Source organism: Bidens hawaiensis, unplaced genomic scaffold, assembly GCF_021521415.1.
Source record: "Bidens hawaiensis isolate Kalapana, Puna unplaced genomic scaffold, B.hawaiensis_p1.1 tig00012834_1, whole genome shotgun sequence".
NCBI lineage: Eukaryota > Viridiplantae > Streptophyta > Magnoliopsida > Asterales > Asteraceae > Bidens > Bidens hawaiensis.
In genome coordinates this window covers 660746-666745 of record NW_027492070.1, presented here as the reverse complement: position 1 = coordinate 666745, position 6000 = coordinate 660746, and positions in this window count along the sequence as shown.

Here is a 6000-nt window from a genome sequence, read left to right as displayed (position 1 = left end):
AGGGCCACCAAGGCTGAAGCTGTTGCTGAGCCTCTACGCGTGGAGAATGAAGAACTTAAAGCCAAATTAGAGGCTCTCCAGCAGGCTCATGATGCCTTGGCGATGGAGGATGCTAAGAAGCTTCAAGAAATCCTGGACCAGAGGGGGGTGCTTGACCATACCGAGCGTAAGCTAAAGGGCGTCGAAGAGGCTGCGGCTAAAGAGGTGTTGCTTGCCAACCTCAACAAGAATGAAGCCGAACGCGCCCGTAACGAAGCTCAAGCTGCCCTCCAAGAGGCTCTGGTTGCCAAGGGATGGCTTCTTCGAGAAGCGTTATCTCAGGTATGTCTAACTTCATGTCTTCACGCTTTTCCTTATAAATAGAAAAGGTTCTGACACTTGTATTTTTCTTTGTAGGTTGTGCATCGGGTCTTCTCAGAGACATCTTACGACGATGCTATGAGCGCAGCCCTCAACGCTTCTCACGAGGATGGGGAAAAGGCCGGCTTCCTGCTTGGTCTAGGGTTCGTTGAGAAAGGCATCCCGCCTTCCAACTTCCCTTTATTCGATGTAGATACTGAAGCCATATATGACCAAGCAGTAAATCAATACGCCGCCTTCCCGCATCCGGTGGTGGAGAAGGTAAACGAAGTTGCTGCTGCTGATGATGGGCTAGCTATCCTCAAAGCTTTCCTTGAACTGCCACGCTCTACTGATGGGGCTGGTCCAAGTGGAAGTGGCCCTGAAGCCTGATCCTGAAGATCCCTTCCCGCTGCTAGGATAGATTTAGCTTGTATAGATTTATTTTCTTGTAGGCGGGTAGTTACCCGGCCATTCTTGTAATCAACCATTGTGAAATATAAATCTTTTTGCGGGTAAGACCGCTACTTTCGTTGGGTTCCTTGCTTTGTAAACGTTGTATGACTTGCATACTTTAGTTTAAATTAGCAATTTTCCAAGTGTTTTAGAATAAGTTAACCTTTGAACGTGGTAGATAGGTGTGAAGTTTTGCTTCCTCTTCCGTGATTGTGCGGGTAGGACCGTCACTTGCACGTCGTAGGATGGCTAAACTTTACCATCTGACCTGCGTGTAGGTTTTCCTCATCTTTTGAGGATAAGTTAACCTTTGAACGTGGTAGATAGGTGTGAAGTTTTGCTTCCTCTTTCGTGATTGTGCGGGTAGGACCGTCACTTGCACGTAGTAGGATGGCTAAACTTTACCATCTGACCTGCGTGTAGGTTTTCCTCATCTTTTGAGGATAAGTTAACCTTTGAACGTGGTAGATAGGTGTGAAGTTTTGCCTCCTCTTCCGTGATTGTGCGGGTAGGACCGTCACTTGCACGTAGTAGGATGGCTAAACTTTACCATCTGACCTGCGTGTAGGTTTTCCTCATCCGTTGTTAGAAATTGTCTAGAACCGTTCGACGCGTGTCTGTCAATAGGTTAGTGTTCAGTTCCCTTTATCATGATTCATGCGGATAGACCGGCACTTTCATTTAATGGGAGGACTGAACTTTTCCCCTTCGACTGACCTGCGTGAAGGTTTGTCGTCTTTTGGGTTTATGCGGGTTTTGCCGCCTTCCCCACGCAACGACTTTCCACGTATTTATGCGGTGAAAACCGGCATATTCGTGTTGAATAAATTAACCGTTCGACGCGCGGTTGTCAATAGGTTAGTGTTCAGTTCCCTTTTTCATGATTCATGCGGATAGACCGGCACTTTCATTTAATGGGAGGACTGAACTTTTCCCCTTCGACTGACCTGCGTGAAGGTTTGTCGTCTTTTTGGGTTTATGCGGGTTTTGCCGCCTTCCCCACGCAACGACTTTCCACGTATTTATGCGGTGAAAACCGGCATATCCGTGTTGATAGTTCATAAAAAATTTAAAGTCATCAGCGTCAATGTTTTAAGGATAATCGTTTCCATTAGAAGTGGCTCTTGGCCTTTTCTTTACAAATTTGGAATTGATTTACATGCAAACTGTGTAAATGAGCTCCCTTCCATGTTGTTGGGATGGGAGTGCCATCGAGCCGATACGCACCTGGTTCGGGATCTCGTTCTTTACGCAGCATGTAGTCTCCACATTGAAGCTGGAATTTTATTCGTGTTTTCCCCAGCTGGGGTTCTACACGCATCAGCCTGCTCAGCGTTCATTGCGCCACGAGGTGCGCGAGCGTCCCATCTCTGACGAATGCTTCGACCATGTCCTTCACGTCTATGCATTCTTCGGTGTTGTGGCCTTTTGTCCTGTGAAAGTCACAGTACTTGCTCCGATCAGCATTGTGGCGATGTCGGATTATTTGAGACTTTGGCCATGGGAGCTCCTCGGTGGCGAATATCTCGGTGACGCTTTTGGTGAGCGGCGTCCATCTGGAGTTCTTGTTGGACTGTACGTTATCCCTTCCGCCTAACCGATGCTGCAAGCCGGATGAGGTGTCAAAGTTTACCCTTGACTGCCAAATGCCTAGCTTCCGCTTTTTGTTTAATCGGGCGGTAAGGACGTTCTCTTCCCTTGTTTTCTGGGTGTAGAGGTTTGTGCTCTGTGGGAGATCTCTACCCAGTTGCTTTTCCGTTTCCGCAAAGCGTTTAGCTGCTGTCATGATGGCATCCCATGTGGATGGCATGCCATCTTTACCTGTTAAGGTGCGGATGAGCTCTGGGTCGTTCGCGCCCTGTATGAAAGCAGCGCGAACAAGATCTTCGCTAATGTTACCCAGACTTAGCTTCTTCGAGTTGAAGCGAGTGATGAAGTCCAGCAAAGATTCATCTGTCTCTCGAACGCATTTGAGGATTGTCCATTGCTCCTCTGTATACTTTCTTTGCTGGCTGAAGTGCTGGCTAAACTTCTGTTGGAAGTCTGCCCAGTCATAGATGTGGTTGACCGGTAGACGATCGAACCACGCTCTAGCAGCCCCAACCAATGTCATTTGGAACATGTAACACCACGTAGGTTCCGTCCAACTACTGACGGTTGCCCCCCGCTATGAATCTGTTCAAATGATCATCGGGGTCGGATATACCATCGTATGTGCCTATGCTTGACATTTGTTTGGCACTTTTTGGGGCGATTGCTTCCGCAATGTCCCTTGCAAATTTGGACGTTCCCGCATTTGCAACGTTTGGTCTGAACGTTTTGGAGAAGTCTCGTGGACTTCCGCCTGTGTTTTTTGGTTTGAAGGCTTGTCCAAAATGCCTTTTCGGTTGGGATTCCGTTTCCTTACGCTTCCCTTTTGCCCTATTGCGAGGGTTCGCGTCGGAGTCGGATTCCTCCGAGTCATCCTCCAAGTATTCGAATTCGTCGGCCTGTTGTACGGAACGCAAGCGTTCGTCCAACTCAGCCTGGAATTCCTTTTGTCGTGCCTCCGCCCATGCCTTAACTTCATCGAGAGTTTGGCGGGGGAGTCTTCGTTTCTCAAACTGGGTATCGGTGGATCCCAGTAGGCGATCATTTACTGCACTTGCCCCAGCTTGAGTAACTGGGGTAGTGTTCGTAAAATTTACTTCACTTGCCCCGGCTTGGGTAACCGGGGTAGTGTTTGTAAAAACTGTGTTGCCGGTATTCCCCCCAGTAGCTGGGGTTGTGGTTACCGGAATTTCTCTAACCATCTTTGTAGAAGTTTGAAAAAACTGGAGAAAAATGTAGTTCTAGCTTTATGCACGGATGGCGCCAATGAAGAAACACTAACCAGACCCCGGACAGATTACTGGTAACCTGGGGGTTAGATAGATGTTTCCCACGAGGGGTTAGACCCTGAGAAGATGGTTCTTCTGATAACCTGCAAAACAGACACCGTGAGCTTGTCACTGAGAAGGGGGGGGTTCCTCCTTGTGACCACCCTCCGGCGTGAGAATCAGACTAGATTGCTCTTTAAATATAAATGTATATTAAGAGATTGCTAGAGCAGATATCAGGTATAATATGATGATACAAGATAAGATATGATGGTCATACCATTTGTGGTATTTATAGCCGAAGGTAGGTTTCCAAGGAGGTGTGGCCGGCTGCAACAGTATTCCTGTTCCACCAACAGTAGCCTACGCACGTGCCCTGCTGATAGTTGGTGGGTAGGTAGCGACTGATAGCGACCAGGCCTGCTGTATACTATTCCTTTTCCACCAACTGCTACGCACGTGGTATGACAAGAGTTTATGAGTAGGCAGCGGCTAATAGTGACATACAGTGTAGGAGCATGCTGCTCGCCATACCGTTGTCCATAAGCTGTCGTATCTTTAGTCAGATCTTGTTCCCATACCTCGTCAGGTACAGTACAGAAGATCTTCCCGTATCGTACGGACTGGCTTATTTGGGCGGGAGTATTCCCCCTCCCGCCACTGTGCGGGATTGTTCCCGGCTTTGCTCATTCCTTCAGGTGACACTGAATGATCGAGAGCTAAGTGCCTTGTGCGTGTAGCCTTGCTGCGCGGGTGGCCTTCCCTGATGGCTTGTATCCGAGGCTGCGGGGACAGGCGGAGTCCTTCACCATTGGGAGGCATTTCCTGCGGGAACAGCTTGCGTACTGCGCGTAAGGACGTCACGTCTCTGAGCATGGTTGGTCCTGCGGATCCAGTTGTTTTCTGCGCAGACGTCCCTGTTTAAGGTGAGTCTTGCGGGTCCAACTGGGCTCTGCTGGGACCTACCTCTTCACCACCAAATCATACCAAAACAAATATCTTTTTTTCTATTTTTTTAAGGATATTGAATTTTAATAATCTCAAATTTAATATATTAGTCGGTGTTAAAACTAAGTTAAAAAATGTATCATGTTAAAACTAACTTAAAAAATGTGTCATGAAAGCCTCATCTATCAATCTATTTTTCTTTGCTGAACTTTATTTACATACTCCTTCCATCCCATTTTAAATGTCTATTTTTCTATTTTTGGTTGTCCCAATTTAAATGTCATTTCTATACATATAAATTCAATTTTTAATTGTGCTCTTACTATTACATATACCAGATGTTTCATTTTACAAAACAAGTGAGCATATGACATAACTTAAAGGACATTATTGTTATTTTATAGCTCATAAAATAAAATTATCAAACATTTCTTAATTTGTGTGTTTTGAGTCCCATGACATTTAAAATGGGACGGATGAAGTACATTTTATTACCATTTTTTTTAATTAAGTTTATTTTCAATTGTGACCTCCCAAGTGGTAAATTAAATACATTTTCATGGAAATAAACATGTTGAAACAGAACACCGTGTTCTGCCCATCAATTATGTTCAGTCATTTCATTTGTGAGTCGTTCGTTGATATCGATAATGAACGAACATAAACGGACACTGATAAACATATATGTGTTTGTCTGTGTTTGCAGAGGCGACGTAGAAGTTTTTGGTGGGGGGGGGGGATGCACAATTCGGGTTGACACAACATTTGGGTTGTGTCAGATAAAGTTAAAGTAAAACAAACACTAACATGCTTGATCGTGTTCGTTTGGTATTTTACAATTAACCGAAAAACTTAACGTCTTTTACAATTAATCTTTTATCATAGAATGCATTAGAACAACCTTCTTCTTCTTCTTCTTCTTCTTCTTCTTCTTCTTCTTCTTCTTCTTCTTATTATTATTATTATTATAAAGCACAATATAGTTACTGCTTTAATATTATTACGGGCATTTTGGTCATTTCACACCCAATTAACTGAAAATCTAAACGTCCATTCATGTCAAGGACCATCGGTGTTATGATTTGACAAACACTTAAAACTACGCCTGTAATTTCTCAAATTTAAAGACCAAACTTGTAATCCACACGAACCTCACCAATAATTTCAGTTCTTAAGTGTTTTAAAGGTGTAGAAAGGACAATGCTTTGGAAAGGGGTGGGAGACGAAAGAAAAGAAAAGAAAAAAGAAATAAATGATGGATATGGGATATAGGTCGTGTGGTCCTTGGTCTCTCTTATCCGGTCATGTATAGACCTTAACCATGGCATCTTTAGTACCTTTGGTACAATTACGACCAATTTCAAAACCATAAATGCATGAAGCAATTATTATTTTTATT